The following is a 20,516-nucleotide window of genomic DNA, read 5'->3' on the forward strand; positions in this document are numbered from 1 at the left end:
CCATCTTTCTATTCAAGTTCTGCTTATGATGACGGTCCCTTGCATGTCCGATTATTTCTCAAAACTTTATTCGAAGTGTTCTGGTGGCGGAGTACCTTCAAAATGATATTGCTTTACATTGTACATCTTTTTTTACGTTTTCCTATTATTGTAATGTTTATGATGTTTAGGGATGCATAGATTTATACCATTGTGCTGACATTTTGTTCAAGTTTGTTATATGGTATAGACGATGGACTGTAGAAATAAGACTGAACTGAAATGAACTGAGTAGGCTACTAAATTTAGACTATGATATTTGACGTGACTTGTCTTTATGGAAACTAGTATTAAAACTATTATTTCATGATGCAATTGATACTCATTTTTTTCCTCGACGTATTTTATGTGAAGTCGCCATTCCTTTTCTTCTAATCTTTTATTATTGTTAAAATAATTTTCCTTTTTTTGATATTTTCATCCTCCCGGCATATCTTCCATTAAAAGGATGCTCTATTTAAATCAGAGGAATGTTTCGCATTATATTAAAGACATGGTATAGATGTGGTTGAGATGGAATTTAGGTCTTAACTTTTTACGAGATAAAAACACTTTTATGAAATGTTAAAGAGCAAACATTTCTAAGAGGAATTAAAAGTTTAGTTAATGAAAATCAGTTTTGAAATGGCTGAGATATCAAAGAACAAAGAGATTCTAATAAAAGCCTGGACCCACCTTTTATTGGGACCACCTTCTTTTACTTTCTTTTTGGATATCAGCCATTTCAAAACCGATTTTCATCAAATAAACTTTTAATTCTCCTTAGAATAATTGTATGCTCTTTAATGTTTCGTAAAAGTGGTTACTAATTATCTCGCAAAAAGTTGAAACCTGAATCCCCATCTCAACCAAAACTAAACTTATATTATCCGTTTAATTCCAACACCACTGGAACACATCTGGAACTTCCTGTAACTTTATCACAACAGTACTCATTTCTTTAGAAACCAGCCATTTATCTTTTAATAAAGATACATCGTCGTCAGTTAATTTTTTACCTCATTTGCGTTTTGTTCTTCTGTGAGCGACAGTGGGAAAAAGAGACATTTTGGAGATACAAAATATTTCTATATCTGTCATACGTTGGGAAAATCCAAAAAGTAATGTGTATGCATGTGATTGCTGGTGTGAGTGCTTGTGTGTGCGTGTGTCATAGAGTTAAACGTATTGTGTACATGTCAGGTATGCAATGAAATTAAAGAACTGTGCTAATTTTGCTCATTAGGAGGCACGCAAAACGCGAAAAAGGAGATCTTTTGGAGACACTAAATATTAGTTTTCATATTTCTAGAAACCCCAAAGGTTATAATAATTATTATGTTAATGTAGTATACGCTCATATGAGTATGTGTGTGTGTGTCGTATAAGCTGTATGGTGCTCCTATATCTAGTATGGTGTAAGCGATGGAATTACCAATCGGTGATAATTTTTGCGCATTCTGGAGACACACAAAGAAAAAATACTTTCTGAGACATTAACTATTAGGATATCCTTCATACTTCTAGAAAACCCAAAAAGGTGATGTGAGTGCGGGAGTGAGTGTGTAAGTGTATGTGTGTGCGTGTGCGTGATTGTGTATATGTGTGTGCGTGTACTTGTGTGTGTATGTGTGTGTGTGTGTGCGTGTGTGTTGAGTGTGTGTGTGTGCATGTGTGTGTGTGTGTGTGTGTGTGTGTGTGTGTGTGAGTGTGCCCACGGCCATATATATACATGATATACGCATCAGGGCGGAGCAGAAACGGGAGCCATCATACCTCTTATTGTGTGTCTTTAAGGAGACAGTAAAATATGCTATGCACCATTAGAAAATTCATTAATAGGAATGTGACAAAAAGGAAAGAGGGGCCGATACATCATTGTTTATAACTAGGCCTATATATAATAATAATATATATAACATACTTCATTTCTTCACAAATTAAAGCATGTAATAAACAAACCTATACTACTTGCCCACAGGCAGGTAAGTACAAGGAAAAAGAGATTAAAATGGACCATTACAGCACAATTATTGACCAGGACACAAATATACACATACTTTTACAAACGAACGTAATACATGTGATCAGCTGTTTCAGTACAAAAAAAGTAAAATAATTTCAATATACATTTAACCATTAAAAACCAAAAAAAAAAATATCAATTCTAATCACTCTGTCGATTACACAAACTACCAAAATTGTCAAAAGATTCATTTCCTCATGAGGGAACGTACGTATTACTCATCAATTACCTTGAAAGTAATTGATGCATTGATCATGAATAACTAAAGGTTTATTGCTATACATTCTACGACTGTTTTCGACTACAGTGCGCTTAGGCACTAAGAGGAAACTGTATGCACTCCTTCAGGCGGATGTATAAACCACGGCTCTTTAATGTAAATGTGGCTCGGTGAAATACATTTCGATACTTTGGGGGAAGAAAAATTGGTCACTCATGTGGTGTCATTGTATGATTCTTTGTTCGCTTACTTACAGCGTGTCTGCTGACAAAGTCAATACGAACCGTTTCCTGTGTTTTGTTAGGTAATAGGAAAGAACAACATGGCAATATGATTATTATGGTATCACGGAAATCAATGGCTGTATGTGCTCTGTGATATCGAATCATGACTTGATGTTCTAACACAAAGAGGAAGTCTGGCTATGAAGTGGGAAATATTAGATATGTCAAATGTTTCAATTTTTTTCTGATTATGTAATATATTCATCCACATCACACATACAGATTTCATGTAGCGTAAAAGATGACATATCTTTTGCACTCTACCATGCGTATGTACATGACATTCACATCAAAAGATATCGTATCAATATATTATATTGGTAACGGCACCAACTCCTCCCCTTTAGAATGATTATCAGTTAAATTACTGCAGCTGATCCTAAATTATCTATTTCTAATCTGCATGGCTCCTATGTTATGCATTGTAGCTGAGTTAAAATTCAGTTGCCCTTGGGTGTTGCTCACAAATTTCAACTTTGTATGAATAAAAAAAAAAAAAAAAACCTCACAGAACGTGCCAGACATTTGGGTACTGGGCTAGAATTAATTGATTTTCAGGTTTTAAATCTAAACGGTCTTCTAAATGAGTGATTAAATTGAAGAAATGGCAGGAAAATGTGTCTTTTTCATAATATTTTTTTTAAATAATTTTTGCAACCATATAGATTCTAACTCTCTCCTTTGCAATTCAAGACGATTGTCATTGTTAGACACGAGCGTAGTAATCTGTAAAAGTGATAATAATGGTGATGTGTGTGTGTGTGTTCGTGTGCGTGCACCTAAAAGAAGTTAAAGTTGCCTATACGAAAATTATCATATATACAATGTCGAATGTGTGTGAACTAGATTTCAGAATCCAGAGTACAGAATATCACAGAGTATTAGTCAGATATACTGATACTTATTTCTCAGATAGTGACACTTAATTCGGGTCTACAATTCGTAAACTCTTATGAGAAGTAGCCTATTCACACGTCATTGTTTTCACACACCATGGCTCTTTAATGGTCAACTATCATCATGTTGACAGTGTAGCAAGAAATCAAACACGTTGTGTTGGATTTGAAAACAGTATGTATTGATGACATCAGTTCAGTCGTTGTTACAAGCACAAGAAAAATGATTCATATATCAAAATGACGTACTTTACAATACCATAAACATGATTATCATTGCATCAACTAGAAGATAATACTCCGACATCTGTTTTATGCACTGTACATAAAAAGCTTAGAAAATCACGTTTATACTGAAAAGGACAATAATCTATGACATCCTAAATATTACCTCGTGTGTAATGTGCGTTGGACAAATATTTTGAATTATAACAACAGTAGAAAAACGCGGAAGAATCTTATGCAGGAATAGTGTGCGATGGTCGAAGAGACTGTACACACACTGTACAATTGCTGTAATAAAAGGTCGACGGAGAGAGCGGTCATCAGGCCATCAAGCTTGCCAAAGCATTAACGTCTTATTAGAGGGTAAGCATTTTCGCTCTTATTCATTATCGTTGTTTAACTCGATTTGGCATTTTTCTCAGGTTAACAATAAAGTTTGGCTTCCGCTCTGCTTTAGCAAATGCAACGAAAGCGTGAAATGTCTGTTAACTATGTTAGGCTTTTTACAGACTCGTGTTTACTAGCTTATATGATTTATGCTGAGTGTTTTTTGACAAATCCTTTTAAACTGTTATTACAGTTGATAATACTCGTTCTCTATTCTGCCTTTTATCTTTCACCTACAGGATTCAACAGCGTCTGGGAATGATGACTAGAAGACGAGTATTAGTCCTTCTTGGGATAGTTTCTATCACCATCCACTGTATTGGTAAGATAGGAACATCATATATATATATATATATATATATATATATATGTATATATATATATATATATATATATATGTATGTATGTATATATATATATATATATATATATACATTATATACGTATACATGTACGTATGCATAGATGAATATTCATGAATGAGTTAACAGCGGACTTTATCTTTTTATCAGAAGTCTTGTCATCTATTATTCTTATATAATCATTTTTCTTCTAGGGGTTTCTTAAAAAATACCTTTGTACCTCGTTTTAAAGATCAGATACAGAAAACCGCACGAGACAGTGTTTTGTCGCTTATGTCTTCATTGCTTTCTTTTTTTGTGTGTGTACAACCAGAATGCTGTGATACTCCTGAGAAAATGAACTGGAGTGATGAATTCAAGATGAGGTGAATATTGTTTTACTTCCATCGAGTTGCATTATTCTGTTTCTATTCTATCTTTATTGGTTTATGTAGGTGGAACCAGCGTGACTCTCAATGTACCAAGCCCGCTGACACCAAACCAGGAAGTTACATCCGTTTGTACAGCCGATAAAGTCTTAGGCTCAGAACACGTAATCTGGTACTTAAATGGCGTACAGATTACCGATGGCGTACAATCATCCAGTTCTGTGAATAGCATGATCAACTATGTCTATAATCTAGAGGGTCTGAAAGAACATTTGGAAAAACATTCTGAACATCTTGAAGTGTTCAGATATATTGATTTTGATAAGCATAATCTTGAGATTCATGAAATGCTGCCATAGCTTTTGGTCTTTTTATGATATTCTAGAAAAACTGAGTGGATTTCGGTACAATTTTCTGTCAGTCTTCCCGCCTTCTTCTTCCTGGCACCTTGCCCATAATGTCACATCATCCTTCAAACTTGTGACGTCAGATGGGGAGTTGGAGTTCCTTCACAAGGACATTCAAGCTGTATGAAATAAGACAGAATATGTTTTTGTTTTCGTATTGGAGACAAATCAATGAAACGGAATAATCTCCATCAATGTTGATGTCTTGGAAAGGGCTATTTGTCAGATTCTAGCGTCCTTCCCTTCAACATTAGCCAAAATACTGCAACACTGTAATTAATTGTCCCCTCCCTTTTCTTTGATATTACTAACCATAATAATTAATATGCGTTAATAACTAATATTTGACCTTTTTAATCTATAGCTTTTAACATCTTCTAGAAGTTTTCTTTTATCTTTTTTACTTCAGTGAAATTTGGCAATAATTATTGTGGAGAGGCCGTGCACTCCCTTTCATTTTGTTGACGACCTTCGATGAAACAACAACAACAACAAAAAAACAACCAAAGAATAAAACTATACATTACACACACATATATAAACACACACACATAAGATTCAAGATTTAAGATTTATCCATTTTTATTTCCATGAAATAAAGAGAGAAATTATAATGTATATATATATATATATATATATATATATATATAAGCGGAACATTCATTATTTGTAATAATTACAAAAATTACATTGACAAAATTCGTGTGAAAGTGAGTAATGAATAAATGAAGAAGACACAATTGTATTTGTATTTGTATTGTATCGTGTAAAGGATGGATATCATGGGACCCTAAGAAAGTACAGAGCAGCGAATAATGAATTAACGAAGCTACAAATCAATGCTAACTGACGTGATATTAAATTGGGAAGGAGAAAAAAAGAAGAAAAAAAATGAAACTACACACACACACACACACGCACGCACGCACACACACACAAGCACACAAACACACACGTGGGAACTCACATACATACAACCACAGTAAACTATGAAAAATCAAATCCACCAACAAAGTTACTTCTTTTAATCTATTCTTGAAAAGCAGAAAAATAGATCAATCTTTACATATATATTAAGATGTGGAAATCTCGTACAAGGTAATGTGTCATGCCAAGTCGATTCCCAATCGCATTGACGCTTACAAAGTAATAACATCTGCAACGATTGATATGATGTTTGAAATACAAACGATCTTTTACCCAAAGAGATGGAATTCTGACCTTTGGTATATTACATCATTAAGATAGAAACTGAACGAAAAATATGGTTAAATGTTGAAAATCTTATGTTAAATAAATAGAAAAAGTTTTAATGCTTTGATGACGACAATCTCTTTTTATGATATACGGTACGCCCTACAAACTTAGGTGACATCGTTGGTAAAATGTACATTAAAATACCAACGATTGATATCCTGTAGGCGATATATAGCTAAATTTACGAAAGAAAAGAAAATATTCCCGGAAAGAGTTAGAATTTCAAACACTATCATGATTAATATTTTTCTACATTGTTTATAAATATATGTGCTGAGGTATAAACCCCTTAAAACTTGTGATGTTAATTTCTGTTTCTTGTAATAAGATTTGTTACATCGAAGATTTTGACTGTAAATGGGATCGACTAAAGTCATCGTGCAGAAAACATCTGAATAAAAAATATAAATCTCAAGGTGGAGCCAAACAAATGCATTCATAATGTCAACATTAATCCCTCAGTCCAATCCCTCGATAATATCTGGGATACCCTAAGAGAAGGTGATGATTCATAATCATGGAATATCCGCTCCTTTTCCGATTCCAAACATTGGTTCATTACGATGCACACTTTAGTGTGACGGAAGTGAACTCTCACCCAGATACATCACCTCACTTGTTCAAATTTAATATACGATACTGCGATGGAGCAATACCGCTCGAAAACTACATGAAATCTGTCGGAGATATCCCTGACAAGTTAATGCTTAAATATCGAAACGAAGTTTTCTGTCGGTAAAACAGAAAACACGAAAATCCAGAGCTCTCTACCTCGATTTGAGGAAAGTCTTCGAGGGCAGAAATTTTGTTCCCTCATCGGAATCTCTATGCAGTATAGAGGGGACGATGTGAATTTAAAATATGAGTAAAGTCGACTACATTTTTCCATTTACTTTCCAACTACAACCAAAGTTACATAAAACATAATGTTTACCCGACATGAAAACCTTAAAGTACTTAAAACGCAATACTTTCCAGTACACTAAGGATTGATTTTTCTTCCACCCACATTGTGTAGTCTCTATGTGTCCATCATTGCACTGGATGATTACTCGCAGAAGATGCGCTTATGCCAACGAGAGATGTATCCTAATATTTCCGATCACAGCTTCAGAACACGAATTTCATAATCTGGAAGCATGTTGCACGGTACAGTGTTCAAGACTTCATATAAGAAGCATCCCCACTAATTAGTAAACTACACACCAAACACGTTCAAATAACTTACTCTTCTTTAATTCGATAATTTTTGACAGAGGAACAAAATGCGACGGAAATGAACTTTGACTTCATGCCAGTAGAAGGTGACATAATTGGCTCCTATTCAGGTAACGAACACGTAATTCATGCCGGAGTGCCGCAGAGAGTATACAGTACACGTATAAGACAACTTTTGTAAAAAATGAGTTTGATATTGATCAAAATTGTAGTAAAATCTTCAGATTTTACATGACATGCGACCAAAGTTTAGTCAGGAGTTAGAAGACTGAACAGCTTTCAAGAACATCGCCCTCCCTACGGGTTCCTAGAATGGAACGAGGGAATTCTTGTTGTTGTCATGATCGCCTCCCAATCATCATCTCAAGTAAAACATGACATTGATAAACCAGGAAGACCACAACCATCGAGCCAGGATGTTTGTATGAGAAATAAACTGGACTTGATCACCGTTTAGAACTCAAAGTTTTTCGTCATGCTTTAACGTTGCCAGATGCTGTCCGTAAATTACGCACGAATATCGGGTGTGATTTCGTTATCGCGGTTAAGCAAAATAGACATCAGCTGCTCTGTAAGTACAATAACCCTGAGCGAATAAATGAAAATTTCCCTGTCAAGAGTTCTTGACATGAAAATACTTTGTGAGAAGCTAATAACTATGAAATATCTCACATTTTGTGCCTTTCTTGTGGTCAAGCTCCACGCAGTACCGTTAAGTTATTTGTTTTCAGTAATATCAGTCAGGTTTATTACCGTTTTCTATGATAACTCACTCTGTCTGTAAAAGCAAACAATTGAAAGCTACCGTTCTATTACATCGTCGTATCAGATAAAATACCGACGTGTAAGAGCAAATAAAGGTACATACATTTCGTCATTAGAGTTATGTCAATCGAGGACAAAAATCGTCATGTAACCTACACGCTGCCAAAAGAAGATAATGTTGTTGTATCAGCGTACTCTCTAAAGGTATAGAGCGACCGGAAAGCATTTTTGATTTCAGACTTTTATATTTTAAAAAGTTTGACAGAAAAATGATAACATCTATTTTGTCATTCTTACACCTCAAGTCGGGTAAAGACTGATGGGGATTATATTACAGACCAAAGCTATTCAAAATAAGGAGGTTTTTCCTGCCCTATAATCCAATAGGCTTATGTGTAAGTCATGTCTCAATTCAAAATCCCAGCCCTGCTCATTATGTGGCCCTGACAAGCATATCCGGATATTATTTGTCGATTTTCTGAATGAAAGCAATATTTCCGATGCCATTCAATGATATCACTGCAAACTTGCAAGACAAATTGGACACTCACCTAAAATCTTTTCAGTCATGCTGACGGACTTTTTAGCAATCTAAATGGCAATAATTCATGGATGACGTAACTCATTACGTTTCAGACCAATTTCCTCAATAGCATCGACCGGTGAGAGTCTAGCGCATTGCAGAATTGATGACATTTGTCTTTCGTGTTCTTATATATTCGCCATTTTGTCTGTTTTTTAATATGAACGACGGAAGTGAGAATATTCCTTCACTGTGTTCCTGAGTACAATAATGCCTCATAATGATGTAGAAGAAAGTTGCAAAATGAAACCAAGGTGATAATGTGACACATCTCTTTCTAGAAGATAAAGCTGAAACTTTATGGATTAGTAGATGATCTTATTGCAAGAACATTTTGAGCTGAATGAGGTAAAAGAACAATGAATAAAAAGCAGTGACTTTGCACATTGCCAAAGTCATTCACCGGCAAACTTAGTTTTGATAAGTACACATTCAGAGGAAGTCACTGCTCGCGGCCCTGCGATGGTAGAACTGGTGAGTATCAGCGAAAAATATGGATTCGTTCCTGCTAACCCGAACTAACACAAAAGCGAATGGGTATAGATCACAGATCTCTACGCGTTTCTCAATCAGTGGAAGTTCTGATCATGTGCTTGTAAGACTATAGGATCTGTTCCACCAATTCACGCTACAAAGCACGAGGTATTACAAGCTAAAAGGGTAAGATATTGACTTGTGGTTTTTCTTTCTTCACTTATTAAGGTAACGATGAGATTGAGATCTCAAATAAAGTTCATTTTAGTGAAGTTCTTTCAGCACCTCACATTCTACAGCTTCAGGCTGTCCTTTGTCAGGGTGCATGAAGCTTCTATTTAATCTACTCTTATAATTTAGTATATCCAGATAGGCCTGGTCCCACATTTTGACAGCAGATTTCATCACATGACACTTCATTGCATTAGATTACCTCCCAAATCCATGAACTTTACGCTGTTGAGAAATTTTCAATCCATATTATCCCAGCCCCACTGTAGCGTGTTTTCCTTGTAAGTGTCGTCCATTGCGATGCTATTTGAAGAAAGTAAATTTCAAGATTTGATTGAGCATCCAGTTTGTTAGTGTGAACCAGTGTTTATCGGTAGATCCATTTTGATGCCATTTGTAAATTTTCGGTAGTCTTGTTACGATTATTAGTCAAAATTCTAACGATTTCGTGTTAAGCATCATGTGTATTTCGGAATATAAATATTGTAGGAATCACAATTTTGTAGATTTCAAAATGTGAGCCGAGAATACGTAGAATACGTCTTGAACTTCGCATAATATAGGTCTTCCCATTCATTTTCAAACTTTTTTCATTCAATTTCACAATTTTTTACCTCAATTTCGTCGCAGGATGTCTTTCGTCGTTCATTTTCAAATAAAGTCCATTTAATTTAGTCATTTGGCATACATTTTCGTCATTAAGAGTTCAAATTCGTCAGTCTCACTCGCAGCACTCAAAACAGCAGGATCGATTTCGTCTTTTGTCAATCATTTTCGTTAAATTTTCATTCATATTCAAGTGTCCCCCCCCCCACACACACACAAAACCACTGATACAGACACACACACAAGCAATCCGAGTACACACTGATACAAACAGACGTACCGTCTCGCAAACGAAAACACTGACAAACGATTTCTAGGCAAACATGATTAAAGACAAAATTTAAGTGTAGAATTGTAGCCTGTTTAATGTCAAAGAATGGATAGCATAGCTGCTTTCCAGGGTACAAAACTTGAAGTTTGCTTAATGCATTATGATGCGAAAACCTGAACATTACGAGTTAAAGATCAAAAGGTGACACTGACATACTGTCCTGGGTTATGACTTTTGACTGTCGTTTATCCTTCAATCAATTTTGGTTGGCAGTCATGTTTCACGTGTGTATTGTCTAATAAAGCAAATGGTTAGGGAATAATGTGTAACGATACAATTTACTGGAGAAAGTAAAAATATGTCGGCTTAAAATTGGTTCATCATCAAAATAAAGAATCGACAACATCTGACTAATTTGAATGAAAAATTCATGGAATTGTGTGAACAAAAACGAATTTGATCTTCACATTCTGCGATCCGTCAGCGGTAAGGATGAATTTAAATGACAATAAATTGACGATTCTGAATGCTATGTCTTCGAAAATGTTTGACGAAAAACGAATTACAATGACAATTGACGAAATTGAAGTTAGGATTTGCGTTCCACGTGCTTCTCGGGACGAAATTGAATAATAAATCTTTGAAATTGAATGACAAAAGTGCGAAAATGGATGGGGAAAACCTATACCATAGCCGGTCGTGAATAATATGATGGTAAATCACTTTCAGTTGGGTCGTAGAATCTGAAATTCTACTCAGTTTTCATGATATTTTTCCGCGTTTTTCCGCATGTTTCAGTGAGACTTGTCGGAGGAGTTGACGAACATGAAGGCCGAGTGGAGATATATTGTGATGGGGTCTGGGGCACGGCGTGTGACAACGGTTGGGATATGAACGCAGCTCACGCTGTGTGTAGACAGCTTGGGTACTCGGGGGCTGCCTCGGTCCATTCTAATGCCCACTTCGGAGAAGGATCGGGCCCTGTTTGGTTAGACGATGCTATTACCTGTCCCACAGAAGATAAAAACTCCCTTGCAGAATGCGGTCGATTGCCGTGGGGATGCGCTGATTTGTCAGGTTGTGGACATAGGGATGACGTAGGCGTGCGATGTGCTGGAGAAAGTGAGTTAATTCCAATTATATCACATAGTCTTTTATGGTTGTTGTTTTTTTGTTATCCATAGATAAATGTTGTTTTCTTATTTGTTTTTTTTGTTTGTTTGTTTTACCAGTTAGAATTTTTTGTCCACACTAGTGTCATCAACTGTGATCATCTGAAACAGTGTTGAATTGAATATGAGTATCGTGTAAAAAAAGTGTACCATTTCTCAGTTGATAGTTTGGTTTTAATCAGTAATACATACAGTATGATTGATCGATGTCACGTTGATAAAATTATTGTAGTTGTTGAAACTTGTAGCCTACCTAATTTGAACTATTTAAATTGTAATGGTAATGGAGCTCATATCACGTCATATCTTCATAAAGCGAGAAATTGTTACAAAAATTGAAAGACATATAAATATTTCAATCATTATTGTTTTGGATCTTCCTACATGTGACATTAATGTTTAGAAAAGTTACGACTATTAAACACAATGAGTGTTAAATATAGGTTTTCCGGCCAAATTTCATAAGATTTGCATTCAATTTAACGATGCGATCATTCCAGTTCGAGCGAATTTGAATAATCATCAAGATTTGCATTCAAAAGGCTAACTAGTTCATTCAATTTGATTTCATCAGCATTCTTTTTCATGATTTTCTCACATGAACGTGTAAAAAGCGCGTTGAAATCAAAATTGCACGAGAAATGCATTTAAATTCGCATATTCGTATAAGCACCGTCGTAGTGAACGTGAAGGAATTCAAAGGCAAACAAAAAAAGGCAAACATGAAATTATATCACAAGTGGGAATTCAGCAATTCAGAGGGACATGTACTCACACTTGAATTGATAGGGTTTAAAATAACGCTTTTTTAAACAATGAATATCAATCATGTCTGGAACATGCGGTAATATGAACATCAAATGGGGAGTTAAAACTTTAAAACTAAATTTGTTTGAATAGAACCATAAAAATGAGAGAAATGGTTTAGTGGAAATTTGACTGTATTTTGATTATTAGAAACAAGAAGCTCATAAATTTTGAAGGTGTGAGCAGCGAAAAACAATTTGACGACTACGTGTTGTAGCATTGTAACTAAACTTGTCCTGTGCACTATGCTTCCTTTTTCCTCCCTATTATGATCATGACTAAATGTATGATATATTATTTTAATATATTGATTGTACAGAAAAAATGAAACCTTTACAATGATTGCATTAAGGGCGCATGTGCGATAAACGGGAATTTGAAAAATGCTTATTTTGTAATACAGAGCAAATGCGGATCATACCCTTATCGATTTGCGCTTGATTGCTCACAACGTCCCCTTTCGCCTTAAAAGAAGTTTCTCAGCTTTCTTAGCTTGATCAGAATTGCCTCAAACTTTCACTGTCCTGGATTTTCCCCTTATTTTCTACTTTTATTCACACAGCCAATTGTCAGGATGGACTTCATCTTTAACAGTACTTGCATTAATATGTGAAATGTCATGCACTGATTCAGTAACGACAACGCATATAACTTCTCTTTTGTTTTCTGAAAGAGCAAAGAAACGCGAATGACAACATTAATTCTGGAAGCAAAAGCTTCACACAAAGTATGTATAATATTGTAAGTTGTGACGCATATGACATAATAAATAGATGAACTCGTTAGTCTATTGGTTCAAAGAGCTTAGCATTGTTATTATGAGACTTGAAGAGATGCGAGGAGTATGATGACCACCGTCCCTCTTTCTCTTGAAATTTAGCAGATGTCTTGTGATAGTGATCAATGTGCTCTCATGATGTTGGGTGTTGAAGAAAATTGCACTGTTGTAGAAATGTAGTAAATATATTTCTGGTGTTTTTGTTGTATAACAGGAGATCCTGAAGCTGCGGCCGCAATATTTAGGAACGGAGAGTTGAATGAAGGCCTAAGTTATGGAGTTGATCGTTGGACTTATTACGACATCAGCAGTCGACTGACATTCACCCCAACGACAGCCAACAACGGTGACATACTTCAGTGTCATGTGTACGGTGTTGTACGCTCTGCCACTCTGAATGTTACAGGTGAATTTGTCAAATTTGATATTAGTATATATCTAGTACGCAATATTTCAATGGCAGTAGAAATAATATCACTGCATTACACATATTCATGTATACGAATTGCTGAATTCATTTATATATATCAACCATGCTTTTTCATTCTATTAAATGTTTGACTTGTTCTATTGTTAGGATCGACAATTACACTCGAAATAGGTTGTGAGGTTTATCTGTTAAGTGTGAAACTGATAATGTTCGATTACACTTAAAATGATTCAACAGGTGGTGTAACCCCGTCCCCCGCCCAGTCCACCACTCCATGTATCACTCCAAGTCCCGATACACCCCCACAAGAGAACATCTTATCCATCGATGCTGTAGAGATTAAAGGCGAGGATAACCTGGTTAATCTGGTAATCTCCTGTCACGTGAACTTCACTGATCAGCCGTCCCCGTACCTCCACACCTACACCATCGGAACTAAGAATACAACTCTATCGTCATCAAGCAGCGCCTCAGCCATCCTCTCACCACGCCCCAACGCCTGCATCGAACTCACGTGCTCCGCCACGAACGGGATTGGAACGACCTCAGCCACGCGCACACACTGTCCTCGAGGTAACTAGTCTGTATACAGTCTGGACCAAGTGGTGAGCTATAATATCCCAATGAGGCTGCATGTGTAGGGAGGACACATACATAGGCATTTGTTCTTGTTAGTCCGTCGTAACCGAACTTACACGTTTTCATTCACGCTGTCATCAGTGTTACGCAGTATCCGAAATCACAAATCTTCCATTTTTATGCTCTTTAAATTATCCTGTTGATACCTCTTTTCAACCCTGAGTTCTCATTATAGAAGTCAAGAGCATAGCAACCTGAAACGCTTCTGACACTGTATACCCTGTCGTCAGTTATAGCGGTAACCTTGGTAAACGGCTGCTCTCTGTTTCATCTAACACATACTTACTTATGTCAAGGGCAAAGTCCCACAAATTTTTAGCATTTTTTCAAAACCGTATCTGACTTCCCTTCCGTCCAGCAAAGTCAATCACCTGAAGTTACTTCGTTACTTCTTTTATCCTTATTTCCGATTGGTGACCGGTTACCGGTTTGGACATTGATCAGTATTACAACAATAATCCTATCCAACAGATAAGCCATCAGAAGGAATCATCAGCGTAGAGTTTGAGACTCAAGAGGATAATGATGACGAACCAAGCCTCATCATTACTTGCCACGTGGATCCAGAAGACCAACCCTTTTCGCCAATCAACACGTACCTCATTGCAGTCGACGATAGCATCATTTCCGATTCAGCTTCTCCTACGGTGACAACTGACCCTCAACCCAACACATGCATTGATGTCGTGTGTACTGGTATAAATGAATACGGAGAGACTGAAGCGATCAAGACCTACTGTCCCTCACAGCTAGGTAAATGTTTACGTTTGCAGGTCACAAACTAGACACCCATCATGCCCAGGAGTCATACTGCCTAAGAGTCATACATACTGCCAAAGAGTTATATAGCTCATGAGAAATAGGCGTACAAGCGGCCACAAGCTAGACACATCAGTAAACAAGCCCTCGACCTCAACACGGAAGATATACATACCCACAAGCTATAGTCCACGAGCTAGGCACAAGGCAACTTTTGCCTAGTTCCAAGCTCGTGGACTGTACGACTCGTGGGCTGTATGACTCGTGGGCTGTATGACTCGACCGTGTCTAGCTCGTGAGATAACGCCAATATCATAGCCACAAAGCACATTTTACAAACAGTAGAGAAAACCAAAATATGAATAATTATTGTTTACAATGTTTTTTTTTTCTTCATTTATGCGACCTGTCTCCCCAAAATGAAAGGAACTAAATCTTTAAGTAACTTTTGCTTATGTGATTCTGCAAAGGTTTCATAGTATTATAACCACGTTTGACATACAGCTGCTCTGAAACTGGAAAATTTAAATGGTACTCGTGCGGGTAAAGTGCAATCAAGCTCACGACAGTGTAACAATAGTGTGTGACCATTGACAAGAAAAGTACTGCTGCCCATAGCTCCACGTGCTGTGTGAACACAGAATGTTTCGCCAATCTAAGTAAACCCTGAGATAAAGGGAGTGCGCGTCATGAGACTGACACCCACGAGTCATACAGCCCATGAGTTTGAGTTTGACACTAAGCAAACAAGGTCCACGAGACCGACACATGTATTAAGACCCGTGTTGTAATGTCGAACTCGTCGGCTGTTTATACATAATGTCGAACTCATGGGCCTTATTTGCCTCATGTCGAACTCGTGGACTGTATGACTTATAGTCATGAACTTTTATTGTTGTTTTTTTATGTCGAACTCGTGGGCTGTTATGGGTGTCGGTCTCGTGGGATGAACCTGATAAATGTGGGTATCTCATTTGGTTGGAGGTTAGGTGGCAGGCAACCTGTTGGCGGCTCGAGTCTCGCTGGTCGTAGGGCCTAGAGAAGTCTGCGAGACGTCTCCTGGAAATGCGCCTGGTCTCTAGGGAGTCGCGCGAGAATCAAACATGTTCGATTTTATTAAAGACCTTTTCCAGTCTGCAGCTGGTCTCGGAGATGTCTATGCGACTCTCATTAGTCGCGGCGTAGTCGCTGAGACTAATTTTGTCCACGAGGTCTCCGAGACGTCTCCGCGACTTGCCTAGGAGGTTGCGGTTATGTCACTGTGACGTCTCCATAACGTCCAGGCTATGAAGTTGTCATTTTGTTTAGAGACGTCTCAGACGCTTCCTGAAGTCGCCTCCTTGTAATGATCGCATGCCATTTCATGGTCTGTAGATTGGCGCGAGTCGCGGGGACTGATTAGCCGCTGCAGTCTCGGCAAAGTCTCTTCCATTGAGACAGACCCTGTACTCACGTTTCATGTCTCTTTCAGTGTCCTTATGAAATGGAACCTTCAGGGTATTCTTGTTGCATTCACCCATTTTGTCACTATTCGCTCTCATTACAGAACCCGGCCCCGAACAACCTGTTGGCAACATTCTTAGGATAGAGACAACTGAAATCAGAGGTGAATGGAACCTGGTAACTCTAATCATCACCTGTCATGTTAACATCTCTGACCAACCTTACCCACATCTCCACACATACAACATTACAGCTGATGACGACACCTTGTCCTCCTCCAGCTGTGCCTCAGCGATCCTGTCTCCACTCCCCGATGGCTGCATCAATGTCACGTGTTCTGCCACCAACGGAGTTGGAGATACGTTGTCATGGATGAAACATTGCCGAACAAAAATTCCTCCTGGTAGGTTAAAGAAATTACAAAAACGATTACAAAGACATCGTATGGAAATGTGCAAGTTTTGCTAAGTTCAGAGGAAGTGCAGTCCTATGTGTTTTGGTAACCATAGTACTACTCTAACAATGTATGGCAGATGATGATATCGGCAGGATTTTTGTTTGGAAGATATATATATATTTCATTCTTATATTCTTTTATGTGTAGGCAGATCCAAGTAACCTGAAGAAAAAAAAAAGAAGAAGAAAAAAGATATAAAATATAATCATGGCACAGTATATGTAGATATTCTTCTGGACACAGTAGTGATGATGAATAGGGCATCATAAAAATCAACAAATGTCAATATGCGTTTGCACTGACTAGGTGTGTTACCATTCTTGAAGCAAAGCGTACAGTGTGTATATGAGCCAAAAGGTCATCCCTTCACCAAATCAAGAGGTTAGTGAAGGAAAGTACCACATGTTAACCTTCTCTATCGTTTCTAGCACTATTTCACTACTTTCGAAGTTGTGTGAATGCTAGGGATCAGGGGTATTTCACTTAGAATCTAAGTCAATCTTAAAAGTTAAAACCATGTCATTATACCACTGGTTTCCCTGTTAATGGTTCATCATCTTTTCATAATCCATTTCATATTGTTATCAACATTTACTTTAAAATTTCTTTATCAAACATTTTATTTGTACATCAATGGCTGCATGAACAAAGTCTTCAGTGTTATTATTTACATATTAAAGAAGCTAGAGCACCACTGAAGACACACGCAGCATGTCATGATTTTAAGTCGATCTTAACATTTAAGATAGGCTAAGATTCCTTCTGAAACACCCCAAGAAATCTCCTAGTCACTCCACAAAGTCAAAAAAAGAAGAAGATGATAAGCCGAGATTACAGAAACACGAGGGGGCGCTAGAGAGCTTTGATTGAAAGTTACAAACCCTTAATATGCATCTTTTATCCATTGTCGTCTAGTGTTGAGCCAAGCAATTTCAGTCCAGTGTGTGTTCGAGGTTAGTTACCATTAATTTGGAACAACATAATAAGTCTGAACAGCGAAACACCATGTGATTTTTTTTTTTTTCGTATTTCTCTGCATATCTTTTTTTTTTACCTGCAACGTTTTGGCTGAATGTATAGTACTTTTATTGAGACAGGAAAAGACTTAATAGACAAAAATATATTGTTTCAGCAAAGAGCGTATCTTTACGCTCGTCGTAACGAATTATTCCTAGACAGCGTTTAATTGGTGGTAATTAATATGTTCTGAAAAAATAAATAAATAAAAAATATAAACAAATAAAAAGCAAAAACGAGTTTTCAAACACACACCACTATTGAAATGAAGGTAAGATAAATCAGGAATGATCAAGCGCTACCGTTGTCCATATCAATGGTGCTTTATTGACAGGGGGTCCCATAGCCAGCCCTTTTCAAGGGTTCCTTCAGAAATCGTCGACCACGTACGTTCTTCTCATCGTCATTTTCATCCTCTCCATCATCACCTGTCTCACTGTCCTCATGAAGAGAAAGATTGTCTACTGATTGAGGTAAGTGTAATCATTCACATGGCGTATCATTTATAGTATTCCCGCTTTGATAGAATAACCAACAGTGACCAAATGGCATTTTGTAGCATTTTCAATTTCCACTTGTTACGGTGTTAACAGGTATAGGCAAACATGAAACTCGGTACAGTTCCAAAAGTCTGTATTCAATTATAGTCTTTCCCTTTTTATCTCCTTTTCTTATGTTTTATTAGTCAAGCTCTGGTCCCTTTTTATCGACTTTTTTTCACCGACAATAAGCGTTAAGCCGAGTGATGGCGCAATCCCGACAAATGCTGCGGCGAAAAGAAAAAATCGATTAAAAAGAGTCCAGAGCTAGATTAATGTTTTATGTGCAATGTGATTGTTGTTGATGATGATGACAATCATTATTGTTGTTGTTGTGATTATTATGATCATTATTATCATTATTATTATTATCATTATTATTATCATTATCATTATTTTTGCTATTGTTATTGTCGTAGGCCTAATTATCATTACCATTATCATCATTATTATTGTTATCATTACATCATCCGTATCATTATCATTCATACGACATCGATGTGTTTTGATAAGAAAACCTGATAATCTGAGATGAAGCCTCCATCGAAAGAAATCAGAATATTAGTTTTCATCGGAAAAATTACACTTGCTGGCCTGACATGCTGTGTTTTTCGAATACATACTTTGTAAATGTACTTACAGACAATGATTATGAACATACCGATTTCGTATGTTGCAACCGATATATATGATGGTAGATTTATTGAACTGAATCTTCATGAGACGTGAAAGATACACTCTGTTTTGGGTTTTTTTCCTGATTCATTATGTATTTCTCATTAGCGTAATTGTGTATTCTCTTATGTCTTAGTCGTGTATCATTTTCCTACAGTAGAAGTGCCGCCAATATTACACCTTAATACTTCATACCACATCCTTTCTATAAAAAAGAGGGAAAGAGAAACTTGATTTGTATAGAACATGCAGTGCATGCTCTCCACCATCCTTGTTATTTTTTCATTTACACCTTGCTTCCTTGCTTTGTTTCAATTTCATTGGGAATGCTTACAAAATTCCTTTTATGATTTTTTTTTCAGGTGTTGGACCACCTCGAAAGTCAACGTGGGGAAAAGCTTTGGATGTTTGGCAAGAAGATTTGAAGAATCGTAACAGTTTTTACACTTTGTACATGAAGGGGAATTCCAGACCAGTCAGAATGTAGTCTGGAAATTAAAGAGTAAAATTGTATAAGCACAACCGTAAAAAATTGATCAAATCGGTTATACATGTGAAGGAGCTGAATAATGATGTCATCACCTCACAAATTTTCGTAGTTTTTGTACACTTTTCGTACACTATAAAAGTGTAAAACATAATGTTATCTTTGGCTGAAAACCTTCAAAATAATAGGACAATCGTCAATACTAGGATTTGACACTGGGGCGTAATTGCTGTTGAACAATAGGGAGAACAAAATAAAAACATCCCCAGGCAATTCCACGATTTTGTGTATAATTACGCTATATGGCATATTGTGAGGCAAGGACATCAGCTCACTCATTTTCATATTCATTCTGACTGTTCGAGAAGTGTTTTGCGAAAATTAGTGAAACTTCATAATTTCTCAACTTTCTTAAAGTTTATTCCCATATCAATCAAAGTTTCATTATTGTGCTCATGAAATTTTACTGTTTCTTATCAGACTCCCGTTTATCTGGTCAGGAATTCACCTTTAAGCCTATCTGCGCCATTGCCGTTTGACATTATATACAATGCTATGGGGTTTTCTGCACCAATCGTCATGCAAAGCACGAAAAGGGCTAACTCGTTGCGAAGTCATTAATATTCTGTCGCCTCTTTCCCAATTTCCAAAAGAGGGTCATCGCTTCCAACTGCGTTTCCGTCATTTGAAATGACTTTAAACGAAATGATTATCA

The 20,516-nt window shown here is 36.8% G+C and overlaps 1 long non-coding RNA gene across 1 annotated transcript; it reads left to right on the forward strand.

The window, feature by feature from the left end:
* Positions 1-16,783: 16,783 nt before the first annotated feature.
* LOC139736484 (uncharacterized) lies at positions 16,784-19,815 on the forward strand. Its single transcript, XR_011711259.1, has 3 exons — positions 16,784-17,029; positions 18,435-18,573; positions 19,677-19,815. It is a non-coding gene; the product is annotated as an uncharacterized lncRNA (long non-coding RNA).
* Positions 19,816-20,516: the final 701 nt, after the last annotated feature.

Source organism: Diadema antillarum, unplaced genomic scaffold (assembly GCF_040938485.1).
Source record: "Diadema antillarum isolate AM-2024a unplaced genomic scaffold, OU_Dant_1.0 seq00000649_RagTag, whole genome shotgun sequence".
NCBI lineage: Eukaryota > Metazoa > Echinodermata > Echinoidea > Diadematoida > Diadematidae > Diadema > Diadema antillarum.